Raw genomic sequence first — 18,401 nt, forward strand, 5'->3', positions numbered from 1 at the left:
CTTTCTAGAAATAAAATGTAAAGCAAATATCCTGTATCACCTCACCAGGGAGGGAGAGATTTATATCAGTCCTAAAATAATGAGTATCATTTATTCTGGAAACCCAGCTCAAAACAAATGCAGCTGGTGATTGCAAAATGTAGTGATACAATTACTAATATATTGCGTGCCGCTATTACAGGCCTGTGTTGGTTATTTCAAATATATTCTATGAACAATAGGAAAATATTATGTCATAACACAAACCAAATTCACATTTAAAAAAAAAACAACACTATTTTTTAATGCTGGTAAAAGTGGCAAATTTGCAGCCGAATTCAGAATATTTGTGGTTTCTGCGCTGAACAATAAAGTTGTTTTTTTTTATTCCAACTGTTTTTTTTTCTCTTTTACTCTGATTTGTTTTACAAATTTGTCTCTGTGACCTAACGTCAAGAGACACAGGGGCCTGATTCAGAGACGATTGGAATTGCAGAGTCGCATACAAGCGTCTGTGCAATTCCGTCCATCTGAAATGTAAATGCAGAAGGAGGTGTCTTTAGGAAACAGACTCCATCTTGCTGCATCTGCATCACCCCAGCGCTGCAGACGAGGTTGTAACCTGGGATCTCCATCGGAACATTGCTGTTCCTTGGGCCAGGCTGCGGTAACTGAATCTTACCACAGTCTGACCGGGTCCTGTCAGCTTGCAAGGCCAGAAAGTCTGCATCCATGGACACAGACCCTGGCCCCCATTTCCGGGAACGCAGACTGATCTCTCACCGCCCCCCACCCCCCCAAATGCTACATGGATAGCAGCATGCACTCCCCCACGGTAACACTAGAATATCATAGCCCTACGTTTTACTGTTAGGCACTTCTTTTCTACTCCGGCCACACTTGGGTTTGCTGTAAATTCTGCAAACTCTTTTAAGCTAACTGACCTTACATCCAGTCTGTGGCAAAAAATTTTTTATTGTGAAACTTTTTTTCACTTTGAAAGGCTCTTCCTCAAATGACTCCAGCAACAGGTCAAGAATCTTAGTGGTTCCCTGAAATATAGGATATCAAATGGCAATAAGCCTGGGGAATCTCTCAAACAAAGGATTGTACAGTCTTGGAAAAGTCGGTGCATGCACAGACTATGGAAATGTGAAGAAGCATCCTGAAGCCTGCTTGAAGCATACTAGGATGGAGGCCCAAGAAATGACCATCCTTGGCCTGATGCTTCTCTTGAAGGCCTTTTACCTCGGGATGATGTGCCCTGGCACCTTCTCTCCTTCCCTAGCACCCACTACTCTCTTTCTCATAGTATGGTCCTGCACAGGGTTAAATAATACATTTGATATATATATATATATATATACCACCTGTGACTCAAGATTTTGTTACCAAATGATGTGGTAAAACGGTTTACTCTTTTGTGTTTTTTGAGGCCTATGCAATAAAATAACCCAAGTATTTACACCTACTATTCTCTTCTCATCCTTGTTTAATATCAAAACAAGAAAAACCCTAAATTATAATATGGAGTGTTTCCATTTTTTCATAGTATATCTCTTCATTAACACCTAAAAACAAACAAACAAACAAACAAACAAACAAACAAACAAACAAACAGGAATAATAGACAATGAATCACCCATAAAATAAACTCTGACAAGTGGAACCCAGAGGTGTGATACAAATTGAAGGACAGTTTGTAGAAAAACTTCTTTAACGATAATCCAATGTAATATAGATATATATTTTTTTATAAGAAAGCATTACATTATTATACTATGAATATCTTGGAGCAGGACAGTCTTCTGTGGGAGGTTTTCTATCTGGTCAGGGTGTGTGAAAAGAACGTGTAGACACAGGAGCAAGGCAGCATAATTGCAGCAAGATGCTTATTTTAATTAATTGTAAAATTCATATTTTTAATTTGGATCAGGGGTGAAGTTTGTACCAAAAGCCAAAATGATAAATCCGGACATGTACAGGATAGAATTAAGACCCACACCTCTCATTTTTCTATGGCATCATAAGAGTTTTAGGATATGGAGACAGCAACCAGACCCGTCTCCGTATAGGTTGCAGTCTATGGTACTGTACTAGGTGTATATAGTGAGTAATCACACAATTGTGTTCTGCTATCATCAATATGTCACTCACCTGGCACTTTTAAAATCTATTGTATATTTTTTTTTCCATTGCGCTAGATATACTGTGATTTAACTAGAATAATATATTATGTTTGTAGTGCATGCCGCCCTACCACAATAGCAAAGCACATTGGTGAATCCTTTATGAACATTGGCCCAGATTTATTAACAAGTGATATTCTTGTTATCACTCGTTACTCATTTTAAATGATGCTCCAACCAATCAGTCCCTAAATGTCAGTTTTCAAACACATGACAGTTAATAACTGATTAGTTAAAGCACCATTTAAGATTAGTAAAGAGTGACAACAAAAATATGATTTCTTGATAAATCTGGGCAATTGTGCTATATAAAGTTATTCTAAAGAAAAATATTTCCTGTTAATCATATAGAAATCTGAAATCTATTTTGCAGTAGATGCTGTGTCGTCTGTGACATTACGTTCTCTGGGCCTGATTCAGATCCTGTCGCAACCGGGTCGATGGTGGCCCAGAGCGCATGTGCTTTGGTGGGCGGGCCAGGGGGGGGGTGGCTGCCCAAATGGAGGCGTTCCCATGAGAAAGCCTGCCGTTTGGGGGCGGCCCCACTGGCATCACAAGTGATGTCAGTGGAGAGCTTTCTGCTCTGTTAGAAAGCTCTTTGGGGCTTGCGGCCACGAGACCCTACCACAAGTGGTCTCGTTGCAAGCCCGATGGTCTTGACCATCATGACCATCATCATGGCCGCCCGCTGTAGCTGTGGGTGGTCACCCATAGCTATGCGAGGGGCCGGGAGGCAGTTTTAAGATAATAAAGCCCGGCCCTGATCAGAGCGAGCGCTCTGTCAGAGCGACCGGGTCTGAATCAGAGCCTCTGTTCACCATGGAAAGAACAATGAACTCTAATCTATTTGCAACACAATTTTTATCACCTACTGTAGATAGAAGAGCTAACACATATGCTTTAATCATTTCTTCTGTGCAATTCCATTCACTAATCCAGTGGTACCCAAACTGGGTGCCCCAAGGCACTTGTAGGGTTGGTGGTCCAGGACCAAATTCAATTATTTATGGTCAATGTGATAGACAAAACCAGTACTGGTGGCTGCCAATTACAATATACTGTACGTGGACAAACAAAAGCATAACCCGGTCCACCACCATATAACAGAACCCAAAGATGACATATAAGCACAATTTATATAATTTAATAATTTTTGCCAAATTTTTCAATAAGAAACTTTTGGCCTAGTAAGCTGTGAAAACAGTACTCTAGGGTACACAGGGGTCTATTTACTAAGCAGTGATAGGAGACAGAGTGAAAAGTGATAAGGTGCCGGCCAATCAGATCCCAACTGTCATCTCACAGGCTGTGTTTGAAAAATGACAGTTGGGAGCTGTGTGGCTGGCACCTTATCACTTTTCACTCTGTCTCTTAACACTGCTTAGTAACTAGACCCCTTATACTTTAGGGTACAGTGATTCAAAAAGGTTTGGGAACTACTGTACTAATCAGTTCCTGTACATTTGAGCCAGAGTAGAAGAGTGCAGTAAAATGCGTTGTGCTTCATTCACTTACTTAAAAACAAATGTAAGGACTTCTATCTACAGAAGGAATCGATATGACATCCCGGCGGCCGCATGGCCGGGAGTTCGAATCCCGGCAGCCCGACAAAACAGCAGAGGCCGGCAACGGAAGCCCGACAGCGCTGGAAAGCCCGATCGTCCTAAGGTAAGTATCTACTAACCTAACCTAACCCTCTAACCCTAACCCTCCTTAGGGGTGCCTAACCCTAACCTCCCCCCCAAGTGCCTAACCGTAATCCCCCTCTAAGTGCCTAACCCTAACCCCCCCCTTCCCCGCTGCCTAAACCTAAGTCCCCCGGGGGTGCCTAACCCTAACCCTCCCTCCTCCTAACCTAACCCTAACCCTCCCGGGGGGGTGCCTAACCCTAAGTCCCCCCCGGGAGCCCTAAACCTAATCCTCCCCCCCGCGGCTGTCCGCTGGCGGTGACCGGCATCCCTTCGATCGGGATGCCAGGCGCCGGTCTCCCAGCGTCGGTAAAATTACAGGCGTCTTGATTTAGACACCTGTCATTTAACCCTCGCCGGGATAATGCAGTCGAGAAGCCGGCTGTCAGGCTTACGTCAGCCGGCTTCCCGATTGCATCCCCTCCAGAAGGCTGTAATGTACTGTCATCCGGCAACTTTTACATCTGTGCTGTTTAGTCTTTAGAGTTATTTTTGGTTGTTCGTACAACACAAAGACAGTGGACCTCATTCAGAGTCTCTTGCAAGATGCGGTCACTCGCTTGCAAAAAGGGGCCGGGTATACAAATCAAGCGATCGCTCTTTGCGCTGTAAGGATGCCCTCTATGTCTTAGTGAGCGACGGCAGTTAGCGTATGCTGAACTATAAAATCTCCCACCTGTCACTCGCAGCACATGTCATCTCCGGGAAGAGTCTGATTAATTGTGAACATCGAGGGCCATCGGAGCTGCTCGCAGCGCTTGGGGTTGACCTAACTTACCCCAAGCACTGCGAGCAGTTCAGGCTAAAAAACAACCAAGTCAAGTGTACAATGACGCTGCTTTGCTAATTATACACACCCATTAAACGCCGTCAGACACAACCACTCCCCCGTTCACAAGCACCTTCCCCTGTTACCACCCACAAACGGCACTATCTGTCACTCAAAGCAGCGCCCTGAAAGTGGCTTGCGAGCTACCAAAATCAGATCGCAACGAATGACTTGCGCACGCGCACTGCGAATTATATGCATGCGCAGATGTGCGATTATTGCTCCCAGCGAGCGAGCGTATCTTCTAGATTCCATAGTATCAATGCTGAGCGCAACAATATTAATACGGGACTCACAAGCACTTTATAGAGGCTTAGTAGGGAGCATAAGGAGGACCAGCAGCAGATGATTAATGACCGTTTGTTACTGTAAATGGTTATAGAAGTGTATGTTGCAGAAGATTTATTACACAGTTCCGTTCTTTATCCTGTATAGTGGGAATTATGCTGTATGTAAATCATCTTTACATACACATAACACTTCTCAGTGTAATCAGTGCGAAATAAATATAATTAGCTGAAAACTAACCCTCAGAATTATTTACCAATAAGTGCTTCTATATCTTGGAAATAAAGTATAATACTTACTATTTTGTTTTCATGCACAATTCAGTTTTCCCATTTAAGCACCGTACCCTGATACACTAGGGGTAATCAACATGCGAACCTCCAGCAGCTGCTGTGGAACTACATATCTCAGCATGCCCTGCCATAGATTATCACATACTTTGTTTGTTCCTCAGAAAAATCCTTTACAACAGATGCAAAGTGTAACAGCATAAAGTACTATGCGCAATGTAGCTAAATGCCAAGTAAGGACTAACATGTCGGCGATCGCAATGTTGTCATAACGTTAACATGTTCACAATGTCGACATTTTGTATGTCGTCTGCGAGGACCTCAACAGTACTATTTTACCTTAACCCTAAACGCAGCCTAACCAAAATCATAACTTAACCCTAACTGCAGCCTATGCCTAACCACAGCTCAACCCTAACCGCATCCTAACCCTAATTGCAGCCTAACACTAACTGCAGCCTAATCCTAACCGCAGCCTAACCCTAACCAGAGCCTAACCCTAACCGCATCTTAACCCTAACCGCATCCTAAACCTAACTGCAGCCTAACCACAACCACAGCATAAACCTAACTGCAACCTACCCTAACCGCAGCCTAACCCTAACCGCAGCCTAACCCTAACCAGAGCCTAACCCTAACCGCATCCTAACCCTAACCGCATCCTAAACCTAACTGCAGCCTAACCACAACCACAGCATAACCCTAACCGCAGCCTAACCCTAACCGTAGCCTAACCCTAACCGCAGCCTAACCCTAACCCCCAACACGCAGCCTAACCCTAACCACAGCATAAGCCAAACCGCAGCATAACCCTAACCTCAGCCTAACCCTAACTGCAGCCTAATCCTAACTGCAGCGTAAACCTAACCGCAGCATAAATCTAACCTCAGCCTAACCCTAACCGCATCCTAACCCTAACCACATCCTAAACCTAACTGCAGCCTAACCACAACCATAGCATAACCTTAACCGCAGCCTAACCCTAACCGCAGCCTAACCCTAACCACAGCGTAAACCAAACCGCAGCATAAACCTAACCTCAGCCTAACCCTAACCCTAACTGCAGCATAAAGCTAATCTCAGCCTAACCCTAACTACAGCCTAAATCAAATAGCAGCCTAACCGCAGCCTAACCCAAACCACAGTCTAACTCTAAGTGCTGCCTAACCCTAACCGCAGCCTAACCCAAATAGCAGCCTAACCGCAGTTTAACCCTAACCACAGTCTAATGCTAAGCGCTACCTAACCCTAACCACAGCCTAAACCAAATAGCAGCCTAACCGCATCCTAACCATAAATGCAGCGTAAAATTAACTGCAGCCTAACCCAAACATGCATCCTAACCCTAACCAGAGTAATACTAACTGCAGCCTGAGCCTTCATGCTGATTAGTGTTCCTGGTTACTGACTGTCTAAATTAGTAAGAATCTATAATTTGAGGTCTGGAACCTGACACCTAGAGGAGGGGAATGGGCTCACAGGCAGTGGGGTCCACAAAATCCTGACGCTTGTCATTTTACCTATGCTGGAAGCCCGACACCCGGCATCCCGATCGAAGGTAACCCGGGCTTGGGTAGCCGAGGGGGGGGAGGGTTAGGTTAGGGCCTCCCGGGTGGGACTTAGAGTTAGGCAGCCCTGGGGGGAGGTTAGGGTTAGGCACCCCCCCGGGAGACAGGTTTAGGCTACAGGGAAGGGGGGGGTTAGGTTTAGGCACTTAGAGGGGGGTTAGGTTTAGGCACTTGGCGGGAAGGTTAGGGTTAGGCACCCCTAAGGAGGGTTAGGGTGGGGAATTAGGTTAGCGGTACTTAACTAAATTAGGAGTCGGGATCGTCACCCCTGCCAGGCTTCCACTGTCAGCAATAAATCATACTGATTCCTTTCAGGGTGCCTCTATCCGTAGTGTTAATAATCACTACATCACTCTGCAAGTTTTGTGCTCAGTGTGTGGTCACATGTCGATGCGTTTCGGCCAATTAGGGCCTTCTTCAAGAGGGGTGTGTATTGTTCCATGCCTGTTTGATATGCTGTGGGTCAGCCAATCCTCTGTCGAGTGTGTCCGTGGTTACTCACGTATTTAGCAAACTACAATAGCTAAAGCTCTATGTACCAGATATTCTATAAACTACACTTAATAATAAATGCTTGAGATGTGCAGGGAACCCCGTGTTTTTTGCAAAACCACCCTCAAATGTTATGGTTCTGGTAAAGCCACCCTCAAGTGTTTTGGTTCGGATTTGTTTTTGGGTTTCTTTAAAATTGATAAAAACAGCTAAACGTTCTGAACTTACAGAAGACCCGGGCCGGGACTTGGTTCTACTAGGAACCCCAAAAGTGATCCGAGCCAGGACTTGATACGACTTGGGAACCCCTAAGTTCGGGTGTATCAGTTTTTCAGGAAAACCGAATCGCACATCTCTAATAAATAAATATGACAGTTGGAATAGAAAATCTCTGTATCACCACCAGGTGGTCATATGTGGTACTGTGGGTTGCTACATCCAGTACTATAAACTGTATATTGCTTTAAACAGTGTGCCATAATTTTAAACTGAGAGCCAGATTCAGTGTGATACAAATAAAAAAAAAATTGTTCAAAAAGGAACAACTTGCACCATGTTGAACTGCAGGTGAGGCCGATTTACAATGTGCACAGAGGGCCTGATTCAGAGCCGGAAGCTCTGACAGAGCACTCGCTCTGAATCAGGGCCGGCCTTCTGGTTTTTAAGAGCGGCCTCCTGGTCACCCACAGCTATAGCAAGCGGCCAGGAAGATGGGGTCAGTGGGGCCGGCCCCAGACGGTAGGCATTCCCATGGGAACACCTCCGTCTGGGCAGCCACACCCCCGGCCCGGCCACCAAAGGGGGCGTGCTGTCACTCAACATTGACAGCACGCCCCCTTTGGTACGAGACCCGGAGCGACGGCTTGCCCGTCGCTATCCGGGTCTTTGCACATGCGCATGACGGAGCCGGCTCCGTCGTGCACATGCGCACTGGGCCATCATCGACCGGCTTGCGAGCGCATAGCGCTCGCGAGCGGGTCTGAATCAGGCCCAGAGTTTTATAGTTGGAATGGGGCGCCTCTTATCTTAATTCTAAATTTAAGTTTCAAAACAAAACTGACCAGTATTTGTTCGCTGCATACAAAAGCAGCCACTATTTTTAATGTGTGCAAAAGAATAAATGCATTTGCACCCCTTGCATTGCAACATGGTGTTTTCCAGTACCAAAGTATTACAATGTTGCTCCTTGTTTAGTTTTGCTCCCAAATCTGAATCATTGAGAGAATCATTGAGAGATGATAAGAGCTTATTCACACAAGAGTTGAAAAACAGCGCTAGCTATAACTGTATGCAATCCCTGCTGTAGATATTTTTTCGAGTAGCCCACCCCCCACACATCTGAAAGAGTTGCCGAATCTCCCGCATTCTGCGTCCTGCCCATTTCCTAGTGAAGTGGGCAGAATGGGGGAGATAAAAATGGTAATTGCTTGTCTGGGGTTAAAATGACGCAAAAACGTGTCAGTTAGACCTGCCCCCTCTCTACGGACCTGCAACGGGGCGAGGCCTAATGTCGTCAGAGCCCGGCCCCCGAAGTAGCAAGCTGTATATCCTCTCCAGACTTCTCCTGCAGAGGAGCTAAAAAAAAGTAGCTATGACTCACTTGCTTCAATTTTAGCACTATCAGTGCTTTAATAAACTTCAAGAATGTGATTTAAATGTGTAAAAATCATCAATGTTCATGTGTAAATGCCCCAAACCTATTTCAAATCCTCATGTTACCCTCCCGAGGAATTGTTTAAGCACTTTTCAAAATCCGGTTCAAGAGAATATGGAGGCATTTCAGGAGAAAACCAGGAGCGTATCTAAAAGTTCAAAGTATTGACTCATCAAGATGACAGACGACTGCATTGAAACAAAAAATTAATTAGTCCTGTTCTTGCAAAGAGATGCGTGCCCCAGCCAATGACCCGGTGATTAGGGGGAGGGCTGCGCACACTAGCACACTGATGGGTTCAATGATTCTGTAATATCACATCAGTGTGAACAAGTATTGCATATGTAGGGTATTCATGATGGATTTTTTTTCAACACTAAGACAAGTAGTTAGTGACCTATGTTAGTTGAGCACATCCTGTATCAGCAATAACCAGACAGAAGAACTTTCTGTTGTATGCCCCAATATTTGCTTTATAGTGGGGCAGAACTCCCCTGTGCAAACTGCAGTTTTCCCACATCTATTAAGAAAATGGAATTGGCTCCCTCTCTTTTAAACATTTAGCAAAATGTAGCCCATAGCATACTTGCCAACTCTCCCTCATTGTCAGGGAGACTCGCTGATATAGCAGCAATCTCCCTGCACTGGTTATGAGGCACAATGATCCCTATGGCTATGAGCATTTTCTGAAAAGTATCAGTGTGTTTCATTGACAAGTAGATCTTACTAACTGCTTTGGGGCTCGTTTACATGTGGATGTAAGGCAATTATATGACACGCCCCTCAGATGTAGCAGGACACGCCCACTTTACCACCGCACTCATAGGTGCAGCTTTCACAATCTCCCTGGCAAGTATGGCCCATAGGCTACATTGACTGATAACATCTAAAGGCTATCGGGGCCAAGTTCAGGAAAGCTACACTTTCAGGAGGCTGGCAAGTGTCACAATTTAGCAGCCCCCATAGAAACCTACAGTATCATACCTCCCAACATGACCCTCTCCAGGAGGGACACATTGCTCTGGTCCTGGACTTTCCTGGTAAGAGGTGGGGCTGCAGCGCAGTTCAAAATTCAAATAGGGGAGTCACACCAACTGTCATTTCACACACTGCCAGACATCACTGGCTGGGACTCACTGGCAGTTGGTGTGACTCCCCTATTTGAATTTTGGACTGTGCAGCAGCCCCACCTCTGGACCCTCCACCAATCATAAATTACCAGGGAAGTCCAGGACCAGAGCATGGCGTCCCTCCTGGAGAGGGTCATGTTGGGAGGTATACAGTATGGGGGCTGCGTTTGCGAACGAAAATGGAGGGGCCGCTGCAGATATCACCCCTTCATACATCCTGGAGATATTTCATGTTTGTGGGTATCAGATGTTTCCTAGGGGATTATATTTTGAATGTTTGTTAACAATTTAAGAGATTTATGTAATACTGTCTGATAAACACAATGGTTACGGATACATTTGTAGAGTATCTCATACAAATGTACATATGTATATACTGTACTGTATGATATAGGTCATTTCTAGACTTAGATACTATATGTACTATATGGGGTATATTTACTAAAGTGCTGGTTTACAAGTGGAGATGTTGCCCCTAGCAACCAATCAGATTCTACTTATCATTTATCTAGTACCTTCTAGAAGATGATAACTAGACTCTGATTGGTTGCTATGGGCAACATCTCTACAATTGTAAACCTGCACTTTAGTAATATACCCTTATGCATACTTGCCTACACTCAGCTGCCTCCTTCCGGGAGGGAGCTGAATGTCTGAGCACAGCGGGGGGCGTGGCCGGGTTATGATGCAGCATTGGGGGCGGAGCCAGAGCGGGGCCACGCGATTGCGTCATTGTGGCTCCGCCCCCTCGTCACAATGCTGAAAATATTGGCATTGTGAAGCAGGGGGCGGGACCACGATGATGCGATTCAGCACGAATCACGTCACTGGCCCCCTCCGCTGCGGGGGTTTCTGTAAGTAACATGCCTGCCTTTCTGGGGGGTCGGGAGCGGCACCCGATATTTGGGAAGCTCCCGACCAAATCGGGAGGGTAGGCAAGCCTGCCCTTATGTGTATGCATCTGTTTTTATATACATTTAAAGCAATGGACAGCAACAGTCATTAATATCTTAATAACTGTGGATAATGCCTAATATAAATCTACTTTAAATATAAAGGTTGGTTCTATGTTCCCAATGAGTGAATACTGCTGGTGTGTATTGCTATATACTTATCTAGGTCTCAGTCCAGTGTTGCGTATTGCATCAATTTTGACATTTGACAGAGACGCGCTGACCTACGGTTTAAGTTATCTGGCAATCAGCTGGGAAACACTCAGCCTAAATAAACACTAGGCATCCTGGGCAATGACAGATTGTTTCATTTCATCGCATAGAGCGTGTTCCGGGAAGACTAATTGTTAAGAAAAATGTCTTTGTTCTCAGAGTGTAATATACTGTACATGAAAAGAAAAATGATTTCTTGGATCACTAACAGGGATCTGACAGTGCCAGGCATAACTGAGACCGCATATGGCGGAGTCTCAAAGCATTCGTCACTGTGGTTGTATTGTTTTTGTTGGTGTAAAGGTCTGTCATGTATTTTCTTGTGAATGAGCCTGTGCTGTAATGGGCAGATGATCTATTTTTCTCAAACAGAAAACAGGGGCAGGAATGTAACTTGGTGTTTACATATATTTATATTTAGCCTATAAAGCCGTTGTTCTCCATCGGCCAGGTGGTGTCTCACGGGGGGAGGGGGGGCCGCTGCGAAATGCGTGGGTAAACCTGCAGGTGATCATGCCCAGTATGTCGGCATTTATCATGATTCCATGGATGGCTTGTCAACATGATGAACTGTAGACAAATGGTTCTCGGTGGTCTGTGGTGTCTTGCCTTGTCCTAGCAGCAGCAGTGGTTTCAGTGTCTTATTCCAGCTCCTGACACAGAAAGAGGGGTGGGTACAAGGTTAGGCACTAGAGGGAGGGATAGGGGAAAGGATTAGGGATAGTGGAGAAATACAGTACTTACTGGAGGATAGGAGCTCTGACCCAAAAATGCCGGTCGATTGACTGCCGGGAACCGGAAGATGCCACTGGAGCTGCCAAGAGCAGGTAGGTCACCACTGGGCCACCAGGATGCAAGGACGATATTCTAACATGTCCACATTTCATCGATGACTACACGATGACTGTCGGCATGGTCAACGTTGACATAATGACCATGTCTACATTCTCATGTCAAGATGATGATGACATTATGACTGTCGACATTTCATACCCAATACAATGAATTACCATCATGTTTACAGATGTACTGCCAGCCCGCATATAATACTTTAAGTACCACTTGCCGACATCCTGGCGTCTGTGTTCCGGGGTGTAAAAACTGTCTATTACCATGTTCCAGTAATAAGAAAGATTTTCTATATATAATCGGAGTCTACCAATAACATTATTCCGGAGCAGCTGAGTGATGCGCAGCTCCCTGGTGATATCGGTTGGCAGCGGTAAGGGGACTCTACCCACTTTGCCTGTCAGTCTTGGGGCCTTCTGTGCACGTGTGACTTGCTTGTAGTGAATGAATAGGAAAAAAAATATTAAATAATCCATATCGTACCTTGCCCAATTATAGCACTTGTCAAAGACTGTTAAAACTTCAGTCATTTGTATTAATCGATGGCATATTGTATATGTTCATGGTGGCTTCACCTACAAATGACTTCTGAGCAGAGGTCTGTTAAATCTCACTATGAGGGTTCTGCGGTTTGTTCTTCCTAGTCTGTATTCTGCTTGCTGAGCTCTCTAATTATTAAAAGTGGCCTCTCATGACTCACACGGTAACGGCAGCAGCAGCTTCTACATTCCCATTCAATGTGAAGAGAACTGGCAGGTCCCCTGTCGGGTTTTGTGTGAGACAGACGAGAGAAAGGCACTGCATGGTGTAGTGTGAGGCACACAGAGCACAATAGAGTATGCGAGGAGCTTACGTCTTCCTGCTGGATGCTACAATGGACGCCTGTGGAGTGCAATCCAAAATATCAGAGGGGCATGTGGACTGTACACACCTCCTCCAGAAAAAAACACCGGTCATCCTTCACGGAGAACCTTATTTATCCGCATACAATCGCTTACTAATTTGGGTGTTGTGTTGGTCAAATAACCAAGTAAAAACAATAACTAACAAGCACTACAATAGCAAACCCTTATATAATAATAATAATAATAATAATAATAATAAAATAAAAAATTGGCAAGCGCTAACAGTCTCTACTTTGAGGTAACTGCAGGACTCCTAGGCAGAAACTGCAACAATAACAGAACAGCTGATAAGAAACTAAATAGCGACCTGTAATAAACACACAATTATATCCCAACAAAGCAACAATAGTAAAAGCCACAGTATTTTAAAAACATTTTCTATTTTTGTTGTTCTTTATTTCCTTTTGTAACACTTCAGTGAAAAAATCCCTTTAAAATAAAATCAGGTGCAGCGTTGTATACATAATTGGCCACAAATTGTGGCAATTGTTGGCACAAAAGATATACCGGTTCTAAACAATGTCTGATTAGGGATAATAGCATAACAGGATGCTGACAGACGCATAGAAAATAATTGTGGGTTTTTTTTTAATTTTTTTTTTTTTTTTACATTTTTATCTTGTTAGTAGCTGTGTTTTTTAGACAAACTGCTGGTAGAGGCCCCAGTCCGGACTTCCGGTGCAGTTTTCAGGCATCGTCTGACCACACTAAGGGGCTATTCTAAGTCAGTCCTGGTCTCTTTTGTGTCTGCATCTTTTGGTGGTCGTCCATCTGTGACTCTATGAAAATGCCCCTACATACCCTTCCCTGGTGTACATTTGTGCATCCGAATGTGCAAGGAGGAAGATGACCAGTGTCAGTGCCCATAGGCGCTGAAATAGTGATTGATACTTCTTTAGATGAACCATCAAAACTTGCACCAGCCCTACAGCAGGTGCAGTTTCTCCATCTGAGTACAGCCTCCTATGTGCGCGATGCAGCATCTGAGTACAGCCTCCTATGTGCGCGATGCAGCATCTGAGTATGCCACCACTTTCACCGACACGCCTGCACCATTCCCATACAATGCCCACAAGACGGACCATCTCCGTGCGTGTACTTTACCTCCTCCCTGTCACAGCCAAGCAGGGCCGGACTAAAGGGGGGGGGGGGGGCAACAGGGGAATTCATCCCTGGGACCTCACACATTAAGGGCCCCACACCCACCGGGGTTAAAGTGGGCTGGAGCAGGTGATGGAACCAGTTTAGTCTCCGCCGGCCAACCTAAGCCCGGCGCCGCAGGGTGGCTCTGTTTGCAGGGCGCCCACTGAGATTTTGTTACCAGTGGGCACCCGGCTCCCTCCCACACAGCGGAGGCTGGAGCGCACTCCTGAGCTCCGGCTCCCACAGTGCACTATGGGAGAGACATCATGACGTTTCTCCCATAGTTCAGAGGAGCAGCCAGCGGACCGAACGGTAGAGAACATGGGAGCGGGGCTTAAGGTAAATATTAGTTGGGTTTTTTTTGTGTGTGCAAGCGGCTTCATTATAGGAGGCATTACTACTGGGGGCAATACTTGGGGGTTACTACTACTGGGGGCATTATTATTGGGGCACTACTACTGGGGGCTCTACTACTGGGGGCATTACTAGTGGGGGCATTTATACAGGTGGCACTACTACAGAGGGCATTACTACTGGGGCCACTACCACAGGGGGCATTACTACTGGTGGCACTGCATAAGGGGCAGCACTCCTGGGAACACTACTACTGGGGGCACTGCATAAAGGGCAGCACTACTGTGGGCTCTGCAAAACTAGCACTACCACTGTGGGCACTGTCACTACTGGGGGCACTGCATAAGGGGCACTACCACTACTAGGGGCACTACCACTACAGGGGACACCCCTACTGGGGGCACAGCATAAGGGGCACTAACACTACGGGGGGCACTGCATAAGGGACACTACTACTGGGGGCACTGCATAAGGGTCACTAACACTACTGGGGCATTGCATAAGGGGCAGTACCACTACTAGGGGCACTACCATTACTGGGGGCACTGCATAAGGGTCACCACTACTGGGGGCATTGCATAAGGGGTACCACTACTGGGGGCACTGCATAAGGGGCACTACCACTACTGGGGGCACCACATTTTAGGGGCATTGCATAAGGGGCACTACTGCTGTGGGCATTGTGTAAGATGCACTACTACTGTGGGCATTATGTGTATTAGGGGCACCAAAACTGTGGGCATTGTGATTAAGAGGCACTACTGTGGACATTGTGTAAAAGGGGCACTACAGTGTGTCATAACATGAATAAGGGGCATTAGTACTATGTGGTGTAATGTGAATCGGGCAGTATGTGCGGTGTAATGTGGATAAGATTGTGGAACTGGTGAGTAATATTTCATGTGGGTACCTATATATGTGTTTTTTGCCTGTGGGTGTATATTGTGTTTTTTTTTTCCTTATGTGTGCTTGAAGTTTGATATCTCTGGGGAAACAGTGCTAAAGGGGTTATGTCACCCACTAAATGTCCTCCTTTCAGTATTTAACAAACAGCGTTATGCCTAGCTTATCGCTGTTTGTCAATGTACCGCTTACGAGCGATACGGTCCCCACTACGCATACCCCCATTTCATCCCTATTTAATAGGGGGCCCCACATGTTTGTTGCCCAGAGGCCCTCACAGGCCTTAATCTGGCCCTGCAGCCAAGGCTCGCCCAAAACATTTTCAAGACATTTCTGAGACTGTGCATCAGCCATGTGCCTAAATCGCATGTACGCCATCTGGACGCATGCGCAGTGCGACATACTGCAGATGCATGTGGAGCAGAAACAGATTGCTCCACTGCGTTTGACATCGGCAGTGTGTGTGACTCAGAATCAGACCCTAAAACATAATCGTATACCCTCCCAGAATTACAGAGGTAGTTGTGTATAATTCCTTATGCGCAAGTTAGCAGCCTTGGGGCAAAATTTACTAAGCGCCGGTTTGATGGAGGTTTCTATTCTATTCTGTTCTAAACCCTGGGGGTTTGGTGGCGGTTTTGCAGCAGTTTCTAAATGACAGCCCTGTTCTATTCTATTTTAAAATGTGTTTTGACTGTGGTTTGGCGGTTGGTTTGCTATCTGCAGATTTACTAAAGCCAATACCACTGAAAAACTGCCATCAAAACACATTTTTGAATAGAGTAGAACAGGGCTGTCATTTAGAAACTGGTGCAAAACCGCCACCAACCCCCCGTGTCCTGGAATGACAAGGGAGGCTCCTGAAAATCCAGTGAAGTGGGTGGCACAGGCAGTCGATGATGCAATTTGCATTGAATTGCGTCATCGTGGCTCCACCTCCCGCTCCCCAATGCCGGTAATCTCAGCATTGCATCATGAGGGGCGGGGCTACGATGATGCGCTGGTCGGCAGTATGCCCTAATTGTGCCACATGACATCCAGATAATCAGCCGGAGTGAGAACGCCCAGATCTCTATGATTTGAGCACTTTCGTTAGACACCTATGTGGACAAACATAGTTCTGGACACTTTGGAACCCCAAATCACCTCTCCATACAAGTCCTTACTACTCCAGTCTCTATACATCTAAACACGTTTCTATGGGTTGGGTACGGGATGCCAGTACTCAGAACCCTGATGCCAGCATCCCGACTGGGTTACAATCCCGACAGGAGCAGGTAAGTAGACTACCCGCAGCCCTAACCTAACCCTCCCCCAGCAGTCTAAACCTAACCCTCCCCCAGCAGCTTAAACCTAACCCTCCCACCCCGCAGCCTAAACCTTACCCTCCCCCCCGGTAGCCTAAACTTTACCCTCCCCCCCGTAGCCTAAACCTAACCCTCCCGCAGCAGCCTAAACCTAACCCTCCAGCCACCGTAGCCTAACCCAAACCTGGCCCCTACAGAGGATAAAATACTGAATACCAAGTGGGGTTTATTTACTATACTGCTGTAGCCACTTAGGGATTGTAGGGTATGGTTAACGCTGCTTGATAAAATGGCCGCCGTCCCTTAGAGGTTTTTGATTTCTCAGATGTACTGTATAATCTCTTGTTAAACCATACCTCCCAACATGACCCTCTCCAGGAGGGACACCATGCTCTGGTCCTGGACTTCCCTGGTAAGTTATGATTGGTGGCGGCTCCAGAGGTGGGGCTGCAGCACAGTCCACAATTCAAATAGAGGAGTCACACCAACTGCCAGTGATTCCCAGCCAGTGATGTTTGGCAGCGTGTGATATGACAGTTGGTGTGACTCCCCTATTTGAATTTTGAACTGCGCTGTAGCCCCTCCTCTTACCAGGGAAGTACAGGACCAGAGCATTGTGTCCCTCCTGGAGAGGGTCATGTTGGGAGGTATGATATTCCCTACTACATGCTCACACACTTACACACTAGGGTTATTTGTCTTTTTGTTTGGAGCTAAATAACCTACAGTACCAGTATATTTTTGGAGTGTGGGAAGAAACCGGAGCACCTGGAGGAAACCCCATGCAAGCACAGTAAGAATATACAAACTCCACACAGTTAGGGCCATAGATGGAATTGAACCCACGACCTCAGTGCGGTGAGGCAGTGAAGCTAACCATTACACTGTATGTGCTGCACAGGGCTCTCGTGTTTTTAAGTGCACCATTACCTTGTGTCAAATGTCACATTCTTACATTAGTATATCACACATATCATATACAACCAAGGATGATAATTCCAAATACAGTTCACAATCAAATGATATATAGTGTAGGAGTCCTGATATACTGTAGCAAACAGAAACGTGTTTTAATGAACACAGACAAGGTCTGAATGTGACAGCCAGGCATCAAATTCAATTATTTGAAATATTCTTACTATTTATTTTCTATTCAACGTTTCTTGACTTCAGTGGATGTCAGACAACTTTTTCCAGCCTAAGCCAGCAAACGAACCTGTCGTCCACTGTTAGCCCCGCACTGAACATCTACTACAGACCCACTCCCCAAATGTCAGAATAGCAGAGCTCTAACTAATATCCCCTCTGGTTCCAGCCATCGTCTTTCTAATGGCTGATTCTCCTGGCTGTAGAATTTTGAAACTTCGGTCTTTCGATGCGTTGTCACGTGTAAAGAATACCGATCAAATGGTGCTCCAGGCACATTACAGCCGCAATGTGTCAGGAGAGCAGAGGTTTAGCTGTTAGGCACCATTGGGATGATGAGTATCTCCTGAAATGTCACAGTTATTCAGCATCAGATCCCCTGTCACCCTGACACCTGGGGGATGGGGTTTGCTAGTAAAATACCTCTGTATGTGAACATCTCCTATACAATGCACAGCGGAGGTCGGTTATGAATAACCCCTGAATGTCCTGGGTGTGCACAGTACGTCTAATTGGTCCAA

The sequence above is a fragment of the Taudactylus pleione genome, unplaced genomic scaffold (genome assembly GCF_031769625.1).
Source record: "Taudactylus pleione unplaced genomic scaffold, aTauple2 ptg000314l, whole genome shotgun sequence".
Taxonomy (NCBI): Eukaryota; Metazoa; Chordata; class Amphibia; order Anura; family Myobatrachidae; genus Taudactylus; species Taudactylus pleione.